Source organism: Canis lupus, chromosome 7 (assembly GCF_048164855.1).
Source record: "Canis lupus baileyi chromosome 7, mCanLup2.hap1, whole genome shotgun sequence".
Classification (NCBI taxonomy): domain Eukaryota; kingdom Metazoa; phylum Chordata; class Mammalia; order Carnivora; family Canidae; genus Canis; species Canis lupus.
The window spans coordinates 37,844,158-37,865,147 of NC_132844.1; the positions used below are offsets into that span (position 1 = coordinate 37,844,158).

General features: G+C 38.7%; 1 long non-coding RNA gene across 6 annotated transcripts in view; it reads left to right on the forward strand.

Annotated features, from left to right (window-relative positions):
* Window positions 1–1,346: 1,346 nt before the first annotated feature.
* Window positions 1,347–20,990, forward strand: part of LOC140636783 (uncharacterized) — a 178,046-nt gene continuing 158,402 nt past the window's right edge. For 5 of the 6 annotated variants that reach the window (XR_012034003.1, XR_012034005.1, XR_012034008.1 and 2 more), the window contains exon 1: window positions 1,373–1,448. This is a non-coding gene — a long non-coding RNA (uncharacterized lncRNA). Of the gene's footprint in view, window positions 1,449–20,990 lie in introns of all 6 variants that reach the window. The other variant, XR_012034004.1, reaches the window with a different exon arrangement.

Consider the following 20,990-nt stretch of genomic DNA (forward strand, 5'->3'; position numbering starts at 1 on the left):
TGCACTAGCGTTCTGGAGTTTTTGGTTTCTGACAACAGAAAACATAAATTTATCTGTAGTGGAAAAAAAAAAAAAGTCCTAAATAGAAAAGACAGCAAGAATCTATCACATGTTTAATATTGTTGGCTTTAAAAAAGTCTAATTCTACCTATGTGAAACTGGTGCTTAGAGAAATTAATTGATAATCACAATATTAGCACATGTTCTTATGTTCTTGATTGGCTTTCAAGGAGGTGATTCAAAAGATGTTTGTAAGGAAGAATTGATTTATTAACAAGGTGACAAGATTTTTGGAGTTAGAAGGGGTACCATGAATCACCTAAGTCAAATTTCCTTGATTTCCCACATAAAGAAACTGAGACTCAGAGACATTAAAACCAAACAGCATGAATTATTAGAAGTGGTGAGGGGGCACCTGGGTGGCTCAGTGGTTGAGTGTCTGCCTTGGGCTGAGGGCGTGATCCCAGGGTCCTGAGATGGAGTTCCACATGGGGCTCCCCGAATGGGGCCTGCTTCCTTCCCCCTTTGCCTGTGTCTCTGCCTCTCTGTCTCTGTGTGTCTCATGATTAAATAAACAAAATCTTAAAAAAAAAAAAAGTAGTAAGAAAAGTAACAAGACCGTGAAAAGGAACTTGCTCTTTAGCTCCATGCTAGGAGAGTGAACTTAGAAATCAAATCTCTCCTGCTATACACCCTCACATCCTCTAAGACCCCATAGTCAAACATGGTTCGGATGAACGGAAGGTCACTTGGAGGTTCTTTTTAAGATTTTTGTTTATCCATGAGAGACAGAGAGAGAGAGAGGCAGAAACACAAGCAGGGTCCATACAAGGAGCCTGATGTAGGACTTGAACCCAGGACTCCAGGATCACACCCTGAGCCAAAGGCAGGCGCTCAACCGCTGAGCCACCAGGCGTCCCTTAGCATGGGGCTAAGCAGCAGCTGTTTCAAGGCACCAGGGCAGCTTTCAGGTGAGCCGCGGACTCCCACACACGTCAGCCTCTCGGTGTTTCAAGATGGACTGAGCGGCTGCTGACCCCGTGCGCTTGCCTGGCTGTGCTTGTCACAGCCTGACGCCTGGGAACCGCGCAGGCCCGCGGCACACCCGGCGGAGCCGCGCTAGGGAAGGCTCTCGCGGGGCTACTGTAGGCGCATGGCGGCCGGCCGGGCGCGGGAGAGCGCCGGGGCCGAGCGCAGGCGGGCCGCGCCCTTGTTCCGGTGGGTCACGACCGCGGCTTGCATTCCCTGCGGGCACAGGGGAAGGGGGAATCGGACCGGCCTCGCGCAGGGAAGCACGGAGAAGTCGGGCGGACACACACCGGAAGCTGCCCAAGCGCGGACCGGAAGTGCTCCCCTCAGGGCCCCAACCACGTGGCCGGATCGTCTCCACCTGAGCAACTGCAGAGCGGCTGTGGCACCTTGGAGGTTCGGAAGGGACCTGCGTGGCTGTGAGTTTGGATCAAGGGGAAAAAAAGGGGGAAAAATAGGATTTAAAAAAATATGTATATAAGAAAACAATCAATTATTAAGCATATAATCACACTTAAGTGGTCAATAAGAGATTTGCTGTACGTCTAAATAAAACAGGCCATTACAGGGATCCCTGGGTGGCGCAGCGGTTTGGCGCCTGCCTTTGGCCCAGGGCGCGATCCTGGACACCCGGGATCGAGTCCCACGTCGGGCTCCCTGCATGGAGCCTGCTTCTCCCTCTGCCTGTGTCTCTGCCTCTCTCTCTCTGTGTGACTATCATAAATAAATAAAAATCAAAAAAAAAAAAAAAACAGGCCATTACAGAGCAATAAAATAAAAAGGGCTAGAGATCTGGGAAGATCATCCTCTGTAGGGTGAGAAAATTAGAATCCAGAGTCGTGTCACTTACAATGGGATTGAGGAAAAACGACAAGTTTTTGTTAGATCAACAAATGCGATTTGAACAGACCATCTCTGTGACTGTCGGTCTGCGGGTATGAGAGGCGGCATCACAAAAGACTGGAAAGGGAAGAAGAGAAATGTGCAGTAATTGGCTTAAGTAAGAGTAGGGAGAGGAAAGAGAGAAGAAACCGAGACCGGGAGAATTAAGAAATGGGAATAAGATGGAAACCATAGAAACAGGCTAGATTTTATGGATTCGTATAAAGAGAAAAAATCTTCCTCTGTGGTCGATAAGTATTTACTGTTATTGAAGGAAAAAAGGTCACCCAGGGAAAGCACACCAAAAAAACCATAATCTTGTTATACCATGAAAATCAGCGAGCTAGTGGCTAACATAGACCGATTTTTCTGGGCCTTGCATCACCCAGAAGCCTCTGATTTCCTCTATTTTTTTTTTTTTTTTTTAACAAAACCCAAATTCTCTTCGGAAAAGGCGTTTTAAACATTATGGTTTTCATGTTTGGTAGGTAAATGGGAAAGTCTAGAAAGGATTAATTTGAACTGAGCACATTAAAAAATAATACTGATTAAAAACTCCCTTTTTGATGAATCTTTTTCCCAAATTCACAATTAACACCTGAATCTCAGGCTAGGAATCCACGGAAAGGCCTTTCAAACCTCCTCATGGGCCCTTTCCTCAGATTTAGTGAGGATCTGACTTTAGCCTGTCGCCACAGCTCACAGGTTCCTTCTCAAATTCCTCCAGACCATAGGAAGGCCTGCCAGAAATTCAGAGTAGAAAAGGAGCAAGGTTCTCAGCTGAGTGAAGTATGGAGGAAATGTTTTTTTACTATAGTATAGACAAACTACAGTCATGAGACTGATACTGCTCTTGATCTTTGGATGCATCTTTGAAATAAGTATAAATGTATTTCCAATGAAACCACATCTGGATAGGCAAGTAGATAAAGAAAAATATTCTCAGTACATTAAAATTTTGTAGAAGAATTGATCCTTGACAATGACTGATGAATTATTGCTGTTCACACGATTATGTTCTTTTGCAAATGTGGGTCCAAGAAGGGAGGATGTCTGGTGTTATGTTTTCAGGATCAAAATCAGCAATTTGAGTTTGGCTATCATTCAAGCAAAAGCTTTGAGGACTTTTTATTATGAATCCACAATTGGTGAAGAGCCACAAGGTAAAAAAACAAAACAAAACAAAACAAAAAAACCCAAGTGCACGTTAGACAAGTTTATGCATTTTAAAATCCAATATGTCTTGCATAAAGTCAGGTGCAAGGTGAAGCTACTAGTGCTATATGAGATGGAAATATAAAAAAGTAAAACATCTATTCTTAAAAATAAATTAGCAGTTGTTTTGTGCCTCAGACCTATTCTTGCAAGAGGTATCTGCATGAGCAGAACATGAGAGAAGACCCATCTGATTTATTCCTCAAAAAATAGATGGCTATTTTGTTTGGGGAAGCAAATTAATGCTCAGAGACTGAGTTTATCTTTGCCAGCAATTTATTTAACACTGGTTCACTGCGGGAATTAGGGTAATTTCACAAGCTACTATTGTACAGACTAATATCTCTTAGTAAGCCTATAAAGGAATAACATATTCTAAACCAGTGATAAGTTAATCACAGGAGTAAAGTCCAAGTTTAGTTGAGGTATACCTTTATAGATGTTGGTACGTGGGAAAGACAGCTTAACCAATAGAGAGCTGATGTCCAGCTGCCAGTGCAAAAGTAAAAGTCTCATGTTGCTAGAGCACAATGCTAGGGAATGATGTTGTGGTTATTGACAGGCAAGATTTCCTTTGTGGAGCCACTGCAAGATTTTCACCACTGCCTTATTGTGGCAGGAGCTAATTGCCCCAAGGTCTTCAGAGAGCTATTTAGATCAGCAAAGAGCTGCCTTGCCCAGACTGAATACTCTCAGTCATCACAAACTCTTGGTATTTATAGTCTGAATGTGCACTTGCCATAGATGCTTCTTTATGTGTTTTTATTGATAAGCCCCAGCGGGGCCCCTCAGCAGCTGGGCTACTGAGTTCTTATTAGTGACAACAAATGAGATGATGACATCCTGTCACAGTTTACTTTGCTCATATCAAAACAACTTCACTCTTAAAAAACAATTTCATTTTTGCCAAAAACAAGTGGATTTGAAATTATGCCAAGCCAATATATGACAGTGGCCCTAAGTCCAGTCTATTTTAAAAAGTTGTAGACATCTGAGTTCTGTGGGCCTAAGGCAGATTTCCCTTCACATCCTAATGTATAGAAGCAAGAAATTTGGAAGGAATGGCTGATAAACAGTAGTCTTAAGGCTGTTTTCAAATAACAGAAACCTAGTCAAAGTAACTGGAAGAAAAAGCAAAGGGACAATTATCATAAGGATAGAAGGAATACAAGGAAACCTCAGAAGGATTGGAAACAAGAACAGAAAAGCCATGAGAATGCAGCCACTACTTTTTTTTTTTTTTTCCAGCCACTACTTTTCAGTGACTCTCACTCTCTGGACCACATGGTTTCTCATCTTTACCTCTCTCTGTGATACCGTTCTTCTCTGGGGCCAACATAGCTGCCCTAGCCCACCCCTACATCATTTCCTCGTTAAAAGCATGGCAGACACTAACTAGTTTTTGTATTCCTGATTGACCTGGGTTGTTCAGGTTCACCCCAGGCAATTGGCAAAAGTCAGGTTATGGAATTTCAGCATCATTTCCAGGATCTATCCCCTTGGATAAGTGAGCTATTTGCAGAGTAGTCTAGGTATGCAACCAAAAAATATGTCTACCACAAGGGTGGTTAGGTTACTGTATCATGTTAAATCACCTGCTAGTTAATCAGGTTACCCTGTTTTCTCAAGTTGAATATACTTTTTAGAAAGAGATATGTTTTTTTTAAAAGATTTTCTTTATTGATTACAGAGAGAGCACACAGGGGCAGAGGGAGAAGGAGAAGCAGACTCCCTGTCAAGCAGGGAGCTCAGTGTGAGCTCGATCCCAGAACCCTAAGATTATGACCTGAGCCGAAGGCAGATGCCTAACCAACTGAGCCACCTAGGCGCCGCTAGAAAATGTTTTAACATTGATTGTCATTCATAGTTTGTTAAGAAAGACATTTCATTAACATTTATGAAAATATGATACATAGTTAATGGTCAGAATTATAAACCTCTATTATATCAATGCATATTTGGTAAAAAGCATATTTGATTTCTATTTGATTTGCATTTTAGTGTTGGAACAGATAGTATAGATTGCTGTGACACAGATAAAAGATTCATTGTGCCCTTCCATAGTGTCAAATTGTTAGAAAGGAGCTGTCCATTGTGGGACTGCGTGTCCCAGGTGCCTTTGTATCTGGGGGAGCTGTGTCCTGATTCTTGCCATGTTGACACACAGTGCTATGATTAAAGCCACGTGTTAAAGATGACAGAGTCTCTGTCAATCTGGGCCTTGAGTGTTTATGTGTACCAGGGGCATTAAGAAAGGAATTTTGCCGAAGAAAATACCTTAACCCTATGGTTGGGACATACAGGTATGCTTGAGGTGAGAATTTCTCTTAAAGTCATATTAAAGTATAAATCAGTATTTTTCAATGTATGGTCTGAAAACTGCATAAGAACTGTTGCCAATCAGTGAGGGATAAAAAGTTTGCCTTGAGGGGTGCAGAAATGGCTCAGTGGGCAAGGTGTCTGTCTTCATCTCAGGTCATGATTTCAGGGTCCTGGGCTCGAGCCCTGCATTGGGCGCCCTGCTCAGCCAGAACTCTGCTTCTCCCTGTCTCCTTGCCCCTCCCCCTCACTTATGCTAGCGCTCTCTCTCTCTCTCTCAAATAATAAAGAAAATCTTAAAAAAAAAGAGAGAGAGAGAGAAATTTACCTTGGAATGTAAATCAACTGTATTACTGCACACTGTTCAGTTTAGCCGACATTTTTTTTCCTAGGTAGATTATTTTGCCAAAAAAGTGATGTATTGTTTTACATTCTTACATAAGCACTAGAACTTGTCATCAATTAGTACTTTGAGTAAACCTGGTGTAAATGATCCATATTAGACTTATTCCTGAAAGCAAGTTTATTTTATTCTTTGAACCGAAGTGACATATGGACATACTGAAAACAAACAAACAAAACAAAACAAACAAAAACTCACAGTGCTGAAAAGAGACATCAAATAAAAAGGAAAAAAGCTTCCTTTCTATTTGAGCCCACTCAAATCCTTCTCTGCAAATTAATCACTTTCTTGTATATCCAGGCAGAAAACATTATGAGGATATGTGCATATACAAGTATAGAGTTTAAAAATATACACAAATGGAATTCGAGTATGCACACTTTTTGGTACCTTACCTCTTCATTCAATATTTCTAAGTAATACTTGTATATCAGCAAATATAGATCTATCCCATTCCATTTGAGGGCTGTATAGTAAGAGTATTACATAGCATAAATATATCATAATAGGGACGCCAGGGTGACTCAGTAGTTGAGTGTCTGCTTTCGGCTCAGAGTGTGATCATGGGTCCTGGGATCGAGTCCCGCATCATACTTCCCGCCAGCTTCTCCCTCTGCCTATGTCTCTCTCTCTCTCTCTCTCTCTCTCTCTGTGTGTGTCTTTCATGAGTAAATAAATAAAATCTTAATATACATATATACATATACACATATATGATGTTTTCATATATATGATATATATCATAATATAGCTAAATTAGTAATTCACTTGTGGACATGTACCACATTTCTAATTTTTGTTTTTTTCTTATTACAAGCAATATTGCAATGGATAGAATTATACATACAGAAATTTTTCTGTACTATTAAAAATATTTAAGAGGGAATCTCTGTGTCAAAGGAATGCATATATGAAATATTTACAAGATGTTACCAAATTATCTTTCAAAAAGGTGATTCCCATTCATATTCTTTCCAAATGAATATGGAAATATTTTTCTCTTGTATTTGCTCTACTTTTTATTTTACTTTTTCTCTATATCCTAACCAAAGCTATTACTGCATTTTGAACAATCTGATAAGTGAATAGTGTTAAGATTTGAACTGTTTAATTTGAGAGTGGGTAAGCTTTTTGTCTCCTAAGAAGTGATGTCATACAGGACCAGCTCAGGAAAACCAACTATACCAAGAACATCCAAGGAAAGAGACAGAACTAGAAAGCCATTGGGAAAAATAGGTTTTCTCTCTCGTGGGTATAAGGATTCTCATTTGTTTCTTTCTGATTCTCTCTCTCTGTCTCCCCCCCCCCCACCCCCTACCTCGTTCCCCTTTCTCTCCCTCTCTCAGTCTGTTTTATCTGCTGAATTAGGCACTGGAAAAGATGATGATGCACCACAGCACCAGAGTTCAAGCAAAATAGAGTGACCAATATTCTGATTTTAGATCTCTAGGAGTGAAAAACTAATGGGTCCAATTAGTTAGGAGTGCTATATAATAATATGAATATGAACACAGGGTCCTCTATCCTATCCACTGTCGTTTCAGGGGTTGGAGAATGAGGCAAGTCTAATAACAAAATAGCAGTAAGAGAAATTAAGAAAACAATTCCATTTACAGCTATACCAAAAAGAATGAAACACCTAGGCTTAAACTTAACCAAGGACATGAAAGACCTATACTCTGAAAACTATAAAAAAAATTGTTGAAAGAAATTAAAGGTGACACAAACAAATGGGAAAGATAGTCCATGTTCATGGAATGAAAGAAGTAATATTGTTAAAATGTCCATACTACCCCCAAAACAATCTATAGATTCAATGTATGCTTTATCAAAATACCAACAGTATTTTTCACAGGACTAGAGCTAGTAATACTAAAATTTTTGTGGAACCACAAAAGATCCTGAATAACCAAAGCAATCTTGAGAAATATGAACAAAGCTGGAGGTGTCTCAATCCCAGATTTCAAGATACACTACAAAGCCATAGTAATCAAAACTGGATGGTATTAGTACAACCATAGACATATAGGTCAACAGAAAAGGATAGAGAACCCAGAAATAAACCCATGCTTATATGGCCAATTCATCTACAACAAAGGAGGCAAGAATGTACAATGGAAACAAGAGTCTCTTCAATAAATGGTGCTGGGAAAACTTAACTCCATGCAAAAGGATAAAACTGGATTGCTCTCTTATGCCATACGTAAAAATAGACTCAAAATAAAGACCTGAATCTGAGACCCAAAACCATAAAAATCCTAGAAGAAAACATAAGCAGTAATCACTTTGACATCAGCCTTAGCAAAATTTTTCTAGCTATGTCTCTTCAGGCAAGGGAAACAAAACCAAACGTAACATTTGGAATTACACCAAAATAAAAAGTTTTTGCACAGTAAAGGAAACCACCAACAAAATGAAAAGGCAACCTACTGAATGAGAGATGTCTGCAAATGACATATCTAATAAGGGGTTAATATCCACAATATATAAAAATAACCTATAGAACTCAACACCAAAAAAATCAAAAAAAAAATGGGCGAGGATCTGAGTAGACGTTTTCCCAAAAAAGACATACAGATGGCCCACAGACACATAAAAAGATGCTCAACATCACTAATCATCAGGGAAATGCAAATCAAAAGCACAATGAGTTAACAACTTTCACCAGTCATAATGACTAGTATCAAGAACAAGAAATAATAAGGGTTGGTGAGGATGTGGAGAAAAAAGAACCTTTGTGCACTGATGGTGGGAATGTAAATTGGTGTAGCCACTGTGGAAAACAGTATGGAGGTTCCTCAAAAAATTAAAAATGCCAATACTGTAGAATCCAGTAATTGTATCACTGGGTACTTACCAAAGAAAACAAAAACACTAATTTGTAATAATATATATGCAACCGTGTTTTTGCAGCATTATTTACATCAGTAGATGAACAAATAAAGGAGAAGTGGTATATGTATATATATACTATGGAATATTACTCTATTCAAAAAAGAATGAGATTTTGTCAGTTGCAAAAACATGGATAGTCCTAGAGGATGTTCTACTAAGTGAAATAAGTCAGACAAAGAAAGACAAATACCATAGGATTTCACTTATATGTTGAATCTCAAAAACAAAATGAACAAACAAAGCAGAAACATACCCATAAATACAGAGAACAAACTGGTGGCTGCCAGAGGGAAGGTGTGGGAGGATTGGTAAAATGGGTGAAGGGAAGTGGGAGGTACAGGCTTCCAATTATGAAATGAATGAGTCAAGGGCATGAAAGGTACAGCATAGGGAATATAGTCAATGATATTGCATGGTGACAGATAGTAACTACACTTGTGAGCACAACATAACTTGTAGAGTTGTCGAATCACTGTATTGTATATCTGTAATTACCATGTGTAACATTGTGTATCAACAGTATCTTAATTAAAAAGAAAGAGAAGTGGTGAGTAGTGAGTGAGGAAGATAATCAAAAAGGTATCTATTACATGGATTTCTTACCTGTGTCATACACAGTATTGACTCCTCACCTAGAATTGTTTCTTAAATGTTATTATTCAGTATTCTACTCTTTATCACAACCTATCTCCCTATTTTTTTAACTTCTTCGTTACCACTACAAACGTGCTCCTCAAATTCATTAAGCCCTTATATATTTGATCCTTCCCCTCCCTCCCTGTCCATCACCTTCTTACCACATCTCTTGTTTAAACCTAAAAATTCTTGCTCCCTGATCTAGAAAAATTACACTTGACAGCTAATGAGCCATCATCTTTCTCTGCTATGTAACTGGACTTCTGAGCACTGCCAGAAAAAGTCCCCAAGTAAATAGATTATTCTCAAAGCACTAAAGTTTTTTAAAACTGCAGCAAGATGCTCAATACAGCCTGAGAGTCCTGTGCCTTCTCCTTGCTTATGCTCCTTTTTCATGCCAAACTTTTAGCTCTGCTCAAGTCTCTCACTCTAGAAAACCTCTTTTCTTTCTATAAGAAAAACCTCTTATTCATACACCATCTCATGTCATTTCCCTTGCTTTTAAGCTTCTGAGGACTCGTCTTCACATTGATCTACAGAATCAAAGTTCCTCAGCATTTTGTATAAGATCCTTCATGGTATGGCTCCCACTTACTTCCCATTACATCCCATATCCCTTGTGTACCCCATATTTCAGCCAAACCAGTAACAAAGATCTCAGGATGCTCCAAACTCTCTCATACCACTCCATCTCTGTTCTTCCCAATTGAATCCTTAGCATGCCATTGTTTCCTTACTCAGCTTGGTGACTGCTCTTTACCCTCTCTCCTCAGTTCAGGTGTAGCTTGCTCTGAGAAGCCTTGTCTGCCACCCTCTCCTCCCACAGCACATCCTACTCCATTAGAGTTTGTGTGTTTCTCTTCAAACCAGAGACCCTTTGCTTCTTTGCTTCCACCTCAGTCCAAGGCTTATAATTCTGTACCTTAGAGTGGAGATTTTAGGTCTCAAAAACTAAAAATTGCAGCTGCCTCATAATAACCAATAAATGTTTCTAGAATGAAGAGACAGATGGATCCTTAAAGTGAAGAACAGAACATCACATTTAGGAATTGGGTGACTGGGAGAAAAGCATGTAAGACTCTGCTCTCCTGTTTAACAATGTCACTAGTATCAATAACCTAAAACCAACACCAAAATGTCTCAGTCCGCTTAAAAGAGAGGAATGTCCTTTTCTCGAGTTAATTACCTTTGACACTATTTTATGGGGAACATTGTTTCTCATACTTGTAGATGTCATGTGAGATTGAAACTGTAGTATCCCTACTTTCTGCTCTCCATTCCCAATAAGGATATAAGGAGATGGATATGCTGACACTTTGACTGAATGGAAATCAACACCCATATGTTCAACATCATCTACAGAGATGAAGTTTTCCAGGCTGGCAGGCTTTATTGCAACCTCTGAAGGTGTTAATAGGCCAAGAGGAGGACTGTTAACCAGAACAGCATCAGTCAGAACCCTATGGAAGCAGAGGCGAAAAGGTAGATACAAAGGAACAACAGTCCAGTGTTTCATAGGCACCTGGGACCCTTGCTAAAAATGCTGGTGACCAGGGATGCCTGGGTGGCTTGATCAGTTAAGCATCTAACTCTTAATTTCACCTCAGGTCATAATCTCAGCGTTGTGTGATTGAGCCCAATGTCAGACTCTGTGCTGGGCATGGACCTACTTAAGATTCTCTCTCTCTCTCTCTCTCTCTCTCTCTCTCTCTCTCTCTCCTTCTCCCTGTCTCCCTGCTCCCTGCCCATCCTTCTACCCCCTGCCACTCGCCACCTGCATGCACACATGTGTGCACTCTCTAAAAAAAAAAAAAAAAATGCAGGTGACCAGACCCCATCTCAGTCCTACTAAATAAGAATCTCTGGGAGAGGAGCCCATGAATCTGACTTTTAAAAAGTTCTTCTGATGTTTCTTTGGCCCATTAACCTATGGGAGCATTAATTCAGACATGATTCCCCTCCCCCGCGAGCTGCCCCTGGGGCAGAGGGAAAGGTCCCAGTGTGCAGATGGACATTTCAGGCTAGGCAAACTCAGATGCCTTTAAACTGTCAGATCATGGGCACCTGGGTTGCTCAGTGGTTGGGCATCTGCCTTTGGCCTTGGTCCTGAACCAGGGTCCTGGGATCAAATCCCGCATCAGGCTCCCCATAGGGAGCCTGCTTCTCTCTCCGCCTGTGTATCTCTCATGAATAAATAAATAAAATCTTTTTTAAAAAAACCTGTCAAATCACAAGTCAAATTCCTCTGTTTTGAGTCTGTGCTCACTAAGCACCCTCCAACAATTCAGTTTCCATATAGCTAGCCTATGTGAGGAGACAATGCAGTACAGCCAGTGTGTATTTCAGTTCTTTTCACACTGATGTTTCTTATTGCAAATTAACAAATAGTTGTACCTGCTCTATTTAATAATCTCTTGTAAGCTCATGGGAAACATGAATTGAAGCCCTAAATCTGATAAATTCTTTAATAATTCTTTCAAGTATATTGAACATCTGGATATGTAAGGCTGGAGAACACCCTAGATTACTTCCATGTGCAAAGGCTTTTAAAAGGAATATCTCTGGCCTCCTCTCAATCCCTTCTCCTTTACCCCAATTGTCTATCTTTCTAAAATATTTGTTACGAGGTTGCAGTGGTTTTACCTAAAGAGATTAAATACTTATAAAATGTCTAGCCAAGTTCTTCTGTTTCAAATAGGGTTCAAAAATGATGCTTCTTAAGAAACTTAACATAATCTAGTTTTTATTTTTCCTGTAAGGGTAAGGTCAAACTCTGAAACAGTAGTTTTAAACCAAGGATGAATTTGCCCACTAGGAGACATTTGGCAGTGTCTAGTCACAATTTTTTTTTTTTTTTTGGTCACAATTGGGGGGTGCTACTGGCATTGAGAGTTTAGAGGCTAGGGATGGTAGCTAAACATTTTACAATGTACACAACAGCTCTCTACAAAAAAGAAAATTATGTCAGGCAAGGGGTAATATGGGAACTATCTCAGTTTTGCTGTGTACCTAAAACTACTCTAAAAAATAAATTCCATTTTTAAGAAAAGAGAATTATCTAGCCTAAACGCTAATAATACCAAATTTGAGAAGCTCTGTCCAGAAGGAAGTCAGAAAACTTCTTTTCTACTTCTGAATCTTCATTCAACTTTTATGGCAATGCTAGCTAGCTTTTATAAAGGATAGTAATTTTGCATATAAATGCTTTCAAAGTAAGTTAAGATGTACATCTCTCTTTTTTGTTCAAATCGGAAGATGATGTTATAATTGAGTAACATATGCTGTATAACATCACCCTTGAGACGAAGGCATTTAGCTATACCACAAATATGAACTATGCTGATAAGAGAATTGAATTCACTTTTAAAAACATAGTTATGTCAACAGAGGTAAGCTAAATTACAAGTATGAGATGTTATGTGACAGAAATTTGGTCTTGGAATCTGGTTACAAGAGATGACCTACTTTGGGGAGGGGGGTTCATTTTTGATTTCAGAATCTATGTTTTTCCCTCAGCACACGAGCCTTCTATACCCACACATCTTGTGGGCCATATGGTGCTCTTTTGGAATGACTTTCATTTGATTTTCTTCCTTCTTAAGAAATATTTCTTTTACTTTCACTTTGTCAGGAAATGATGAGGTCCTTGAAGAAGGGTCTTTTTTCTTAATGTTTTTCTTGCTAGTAATGACTTTTAATTCCAATAAGAGTCTTATCACAACATTATGTTTTTTGAAAAAAAGAAGTATAACCCTGTTGGTGAAGTTTAGGAAAGCATTTCTGTATAACTTATTTGGATATAGAGGAAGTAATCCACCCGTCATTTGGATTCAGGACATCATAATTATGTGAAAAATTCAGAGATTTCTTTTGTGTGATGGGGGAAATGGGCAAGAGAGGTAAGCTAAGGGTTAGGGATGTAAGAATATAAATGTCACTTCCTGGGAGTTATTGAACTGTCTACCTCAAGGCCAGGGAAAAAGGGCATTTGACAATGTCGACTATGATTTGAATATTTCAGCAGTAAAGATGAGAGAAAATGGCTAACTGCTTTCTATAGGGACAAACCCAAATGAATGGTGGAAATTAACTATCTGTTAGTATTAAAAGATGCCAAGAGCACAGCAGGGAAGAATCAAGATTAGTTAAATATAATTAAAAAGTGGAACTCACACACACAAAAAAGTGGAATACACTGTACCAAAACAGAACCTGGCTGCTTACCAGAAAGCCTGCATCTCTCTCTGTTTTCCCTCCATCAGTCTTCTCCTTCGGATGTTGTTCAGCTTCAATGTAACAGTCAATTGCCATTAGGCTGGGCAGAAACACTCTGCTGTCTTTTGTTATGGCAGATTGCCTCTACCTCTGTGTCATCTGTTGTATTTGCTTAGGACATTTCCACCATTGTATCTGCCCCCAAACCCACACTTAGTAAAACTCCTGCTTGGAAAAGTGCTTATCAGTACAAGGGTAGAAGTCGTTATCTGTAGGATGACACCTTCTCTAGTGTTTAGTATTTCAGATTAGTGGAAAACCTTTCATAGTTGATGGTTTCATATCACCTGCACAAAGCCAGGCAAGGAAGCCTTTGAGTAAGTTTAAACATACTGTTTCAGAAACACAAATTTGAAAACTAGAATAACTCAAAAACAATTTAAATCTCTTAAAGCCACTGCAGTGGCTCAACCCAGTGTCAAAAAAGGGGTTTAAATGCGTATCACACAGAAAGTAACTTCAAAACCTCTTTCCCTGCTCTCCAGTTATCTCACCAGGAATACAAGCTGTTGGGGAATGTCCCTTCTCTATTTCCCAGTCCTGTCTCTAAATTCAATTTATGTTAGGCTGAGTACCTACTATCGTCTCTTGTTAAGCTTGCATCAAGAGTTCTTCAAGTATAATCTAGATTAATCTAGACTTTCAAAGTATTTTTCTGTGCATTACATGGGTCAGCAGAACCAAATGCTGAGTATCTCCCAAGCTTGCTTGCTACTTTTGAAAGTGATTTTTTAAAAAAAGTTAAATCCACAATTTTCCTTTACAAAACATACACATGTGCACACAACAGTGAGGCATTCTTCCTGAAGGAAAAGATTATCAATTCTTATGTCAAATTGTTACAAGTGTGTCTATAGAGGATTAGTATTTTGGTGACCCTGGGGAAGGAAAAACACTTCAACATAACCCCTAGAAAGAATAATTACATCCTATAAATAGGCTACTCTCCATCAAAGTTCTTGAAATACTCTGATTGGTGCTGACTGGTCAAAGCCACAGAATTTTTTCTTTCTTAATGTGTTAATGGCACTAACCTCTAGGCAGAAAAAGTGGCATGTCTTCAGGCTTCTCTCAAAAAGGATCCCCTTCTCAGTTCTTCAGTGAATTAACCTTGCAGATGGTTGGTTCCTCTGGGCAAGGTGTTCAGTAGGCCTCTGGTGGACCCAGACTGCAGGCCCTTTTCAACTGATTAGGGTTCTAAGGATAATGATTAGTACCCAGGGCTGGGAGCAGATAATATGAAGCACTGTCTTCCCAAGTAGCAAGAACAGAGGACCTTGTCATTATAAGCACATCTGTATGTCTTTGTAAAGGAAAGTGTGATTTTATTAGCACATTATCTTTAAAATCACAAAATTCTTAAGTGCTACATTAAGTGTTACATCCAATACTTCAGGTGGGAGATGATAGCAAATTGAGTCAGTCCTGGAGAGAGAAGGAATGATGAGCTGGGCCCTGATTAATGAGTTAGGGGAGAACTAAAGACCTAACCATGAGCCCTTTTTTATATATTCTCACTTTTTTCAATTTGAAGGAAAAAATTCAAGTGTTAAGATTTTTGCTGTTTTCTGAATTTTTTCAAATTTTCTGCCAATCAACCTAGAAAAAAATTTCTGTATGTATATCTTGTCTTTTAATTATTTATTTTAGAAGGATTACAAAAGAGATATACATTTGACATCAGAGGTTGTCAATAATCAAAAGAAGTGAAGGAGTGTTTTCTGGAAACTATAGATGTTCATTATAGAGATTTTGGAAGCTGCAGAAAAGAGCACCTATAATCCCACCACTTGGAGATAATTTCGGTTAATGCTTTGGTGTTTGTGTTTTAAAATTTTTTTTCTGGAAGAATGACTCCCTAAAATTTTGATAATTTATCAAGAAGTTCTCTAATATTTTTAATATTTATTATGAAATATATCCACCAATAAATGTAATCCTTAGTTAATTGTTGTCCAATTGGAAGCTTATTCCAGAAAAGTTATCTTTTTTTGCATTGTGGGCACTCAGTTGTACTTCTGAATATTCTTGTGTTTTATTCTTTCCTGCAACTCCAGTTGCATCTCTTAAAGACTTTAAAGGGACTATAATAAGTGAAATAGTTACCTTGCTGGAAATAAAAAGCCACCTATTATAGTTTCTGGAAGTCATTCCATGACTCTTTTTTTTTTTTTTTTAACAATATCTTACCCCAGGTCACTTGGAATTGTACAGTATTCTTAAGAGACAATCTTTCTGGAGTTTTGAGGATATTTTTCTTTTTTTCTTTTAAGGTTTTATTTATTTATTCATGAGAGACACAGAGAGAGAGGCAGAGACATAGGCAGATGGAGAAGCAGAGGGAGAAGCAGGCTCTCCACGGGGATCCTGATGTGGGACTTGATCCCCAGACTCCAGGGTCATGCCCTGAGCCCCCTGAGCTAAAGGCAGACAGACGCTCAACCACTGAGCCACCCAGGCGTCCCTTTGATGATATTTTTCTACTGCTAACATAAAATGTTAACAATAAATGAACAGATGCCTTTTCTGTCAACAAATAGGATGATTCCCTGTTTTAGTACAAATAGATCTGTTTCCTCACAAGGTAATAAGCCTTCCATTAGCCCCATATTTTAAATATAAGGACTAATTTTATTTAACTTATTTTTCTCATGTTGAACATACCTTAAAAATAAAACATCAGAGTTATAAAAACTAACATATTTGAAAGAGTATTATATTATTTTTTAAAAACTATCTATTTGAAAGAGAGTGTGCACACATGTGCATATGAGCAGGGGTGGGGGGGGACGTGATGATGAGGGGGCTAGGAAAGAGCAGAGGGAAGAGACAAGCAAACTCCATGATGAGCTCAGAGCCCAACGCAGGGCTCAGTCCCATGACTCTGAGATCATGATCTGAGCCAAAAATCAAGAGTCGGATACTAAACTGACTGAGCCACCCAGGTGCCCTGAAAGTATATTATTATATTTATTAATAAAGTATTTTTATTTAACAACATTCTTCTTGCCACACTCCTAAGTAATTAAAGGCATTTTGAAGACATTCGTGCTATTCTCAATTGCCATTTTTGAATTTTTGCTTTCTCGCATTTCTCTAAAAAACAAAGAATTATTTTTAGTTTCATATGTTAAGTCATAACAATGTAACCATGAACTGTTCTTCATGTCACTGATAAACACACTCAGTCATCGTATTTCCTCCATATTCCTTCCATAACCTTGGAAGAATTCAGTTTCCAAAGGAAACAATCCATCCCATAGATGAAGCTTCATTTCATAGTCATTTTAAATCAAATTACTTTTCTTATTAACCAATATTTTTTCTCTGAACTAAGTAAAAAACAGTAACTTTGATATTTCCTCCACAACCACACATTTCTTTTCTTCCACTCTCATTTATTTTTGCTAAATCTGCTCTTTAATTAACTGAGACCAGTAGGTCTTTGATGCTCTCTTTAGTTCCATTTGATCAGTTCTCTTTTGGCTTTCTTTCTTCCCTTTATGGCTTAAAAACTATGGCCAAATTGTTTCAACTAGGCCTTCCTAATGACTCAAAGTCCTACCAGCTTGTGTTTTTGTTCTGCCTGATATGTTGTGTAGGAAAAACCATGAACTGTCTTTTCTCTCTCACTGCTACCACATTCACAACACCTTTGAAACCACTTCTTCCCCACACCACGGAATTCTAGAACACTAGCTCTGTGCCCTATAATTTAACTCAATTCTGACACTATCTACCCAGAGATAGCATCGGATTCTACAGTATAAAGGCTCAGTCCTGCAAGACTACCTTCCACTTCACATGCCAGTCACCAGTAGTAGATTTCTGTGTTACCCACAACTTCTGTCCAGCTTGGCAACAAATTGGAGGTTCCTATGATCTCCTCCTCCTTGGACTAGATTATTTGCTAGGACAGCTCACAGAACTCAGAGAAATATTTATCAGTTTATTAAAGGATATAAACAGTCACACAGAGATGTAAGGCAAGATCTGGGAGGGTCCTTAGCTCAGAAGTTTCTGTCCCTGTAGAGTTGGGGTGCACCACTCTCCTTGTACATGGATGTGTTTACTAACTTGGAGCTCTCCAAACATAATATTATTAGGATTTTATGGACACCTTCCTTATGTAGCCATAGTCGATTATTAACTCAATGTCTAGCTCTGCTTCCCTCTCTGGAGAGTGGGAGGTGGGTCCAAAAGTTCAAATCTTCTAATTATGGCTTGGTTTTTCTAATGAACAGACTCCATTCAGGAGTCCCCCTGAGTCACATTATTAGAACCAAAAGACGCTTCTATCAACCATGAACTTGCAAAGGACGTGAGAACCCTATGTCAGGAAACAGGGTCAAAGACTAAATAGTAGAACAAAAGATGCTCCTAGTGCTCTTATCACTTAGGAATTTACAAGGATTTCAGGACCCTCTGTCAAGAATCAGGGGTAGATATATATATATATATATATATTTTTTTTTTTCTGTTATTTCACATTGGTGAAGCCACATTTCTCCAGTAACTATCCATTTACCTTTTCTCCTCATATCTGAAGACTTGGGAAATTGGATAAAAAAAAAACAAAACAAAAAAAACTAAAAAACTTTTCTGTTTGGAGTTTGTTTAAATGCATGATTTCCAATATCAGCTGAGCCTTTAATGTAGCTTTGAATTCCTTGTTTTTGGAAAGATCACTTTCCCACTTCCCACCACTGTCTTCACCTCAGCACCTCACTTTAACTCAAGTCCCCCACCCCATCTTTCTTGGCAGATGGCCTTGTCTTCTACTTCCTAGTGAGAAAAAACTATCAAGTTCTCTTAGCTTCCTTCTTGTTTACTTCCCATTTCACTGGATGTAGTGTTTTCTTTCTTTCTAAAGCAAATCTCTCACAATGATTACTGGTTTCTCTGAAGATTTGCCATCAATTATTTACTTCTTATAGACATCTCTTCCTCACTAGTAAAATGCTCATGTCCATTTCTTCTGAACTGTTACTAGTCTCTATGCTTTTTATGCTTTTCTGTATTTTTCAAACTTTTTAATGTATTATGTCATTAGATACAAAACACCTGAGTATAATACAGTCCATTCTATCTCTTGCTTTGGACAGATTTCTTGAAAGAGTAATACTATTTTATCCTCAATATTTTAATGCTTTCTCACCTCTAATTTGTTTTTTGGTCCCATGTCACCTTGTCTCTACTATACTGTGATATCTTTTTGTTTACAAAAGTTACCAAAATTTTCTAAATAAATACATTAACATTTATTTTTCTTACTTGACATCTCTGTGTCATGAGTTGTTCAGCATCTTCTCTTACTTAACATGGTCTCTCTGGGTGATAGCACCTATATCCATAGCTTCCAGGGATGCAGTCACACTAAGGATATCCAGGTTTTGTCTTCCTTGAGCTCCCAAATCAGTTCTCAACTCTCCATTGATTATCTCTTCATGGGTATGGCACACAGACACGTCAAATAGAAGAGGTCTGAATGGAACCAATCATCCCCCCATTAAAATCTTCTCTTCCTTCTTTGTTTTCTATATTGATGACTAGTAATGCCATTATCTCATCTTCCAAGCCAGAAGAGCCATTCAAGTTTATTTTGTTTCCTATATTAAATTATTTACAAACTCTATGTTGCTTCTGACAAACAAATATATGTAGAATATGCTATATAATTTTCCTTTTCATCTCAACTGTCCCATCTTAGGATAGAGCAATTGCTTTCTGACTCTCTTGAGTAGGTGACTACTCAATTTACAACAAGTCGCCAGCTTCAGTAGATGAGGCTCTATGCTTTGGCTAGTTAACCCCATCTCCTGAACATAAATGATAATCCAAGTTGGGGCAATCAGGCTCTTTCCTCTAGAAATCTGAAATATCTGTTTTTGAATACAGGGGCCAAGTGACCAATAGTTGGTGGAACTGACATACTTTTATGGTGCCACTTCAGGTGGACTGCCCACAACTCTTGTAGCTCCTCTGGTTCTCTGTCTTAGTTGTTAATAATTTCCTCAAAGAAATGAGATAATGCTTTATAATAAATATCCTTTTTTTGTTGTTAATTTTGGCCCATTTGTTCATATTGCTTAAAACCAAAACATCCTTAAAGTATGCCCTGACGTTTCTAACACTGTTATTGGAGTTCTTTGTTTGTTTGTTTGTTTGTTATTGGAGTTCTACTTCTGAAATGAGAGGTAGGTCTTACTTCTCTTTTTAAGTTATTTCAGAGATATGCCATAGCCTAGTGTGTAAAATGTAAATTCCATAGCTAAGAATGAAGGAACTTTCAAAATCTGGGTTCTTTTTCTTTCCTTGTGTTACCATCCAGTACCTCCTGTGTACGTAGTGATTCCAGCCTCACCACTTGCGATTCTGGGATCTTCTGTGTTGGGTAGGCTGCTAAGCCCTGGCTATGCCTCCCTTTCTTCTTATATAGTATGCACCGCCGCTCCCCTATGATGAACCCACTCACCAACCTCTTCTGACACTCTTGGGTACAGTCAGTGCCTTCTTCCCTTCTGCTCCCATAGCATGTTCTTACTTCCATAAGTGTTTACAATGCTGGAGGGTAAGTACTGTTTTACTGCTTATTGTCCTATTAGACTGTGGAAACTCCTTGATGGCAGCAATATCTGGCTAAGGGGCCCATATGCTTCTGGAAGCACCATGAGAGGGAGGATGATGAAAGATCGGAGACCCTTAGAAAGGTTGGAGAATTATGGTGGCCTAGTAAGCGTCTCATGCATCTTCCAGGGCAAGATAACACCCTGACAGAAAGTACATCATGATACCAAAAAAATGAAATAAAAGGAAGGAGTTACTAAACTAGTGGTGTTAACAACCGAAAGTAGTGCTTCTTTAATTTAGAACTACAGGATTAACAACACAGATGGAAAAAACCTGTATGTGAGTATGGCGATAGAAGGAATGCAAGAGTCTGTGGCATAAGCTTGGAGGATGTAAGGAGGACTGAGATGACAGTTTAGGGACATATGTGAGACATACTAGTAATGGCTGAATAAAAATTTAGCTTCTGGACACCAGAAGATCTTTACCATTAGTGGGCCCACGTCACTCCTGCCTCTTTTTGTAACCATTGCTGAGATGACTAAAGAAAAGATCCAGATATCCCACAAATGATTTCTAAAAACAATGAGAATAGTTATTTGTACTTGGGACCTCTGCTTAAGAGTTCTGAGAGATTGGTCAAGGATATTGACAGATGAGTTGAGTGAGTCAGTCTGAACACAAAAGAGTGTGAGTATGTGACTAAGAAGCCAAGGAATACAACATGTTTAACAGAGGTTAATTAGAATATAAATTTGGCAAGCAC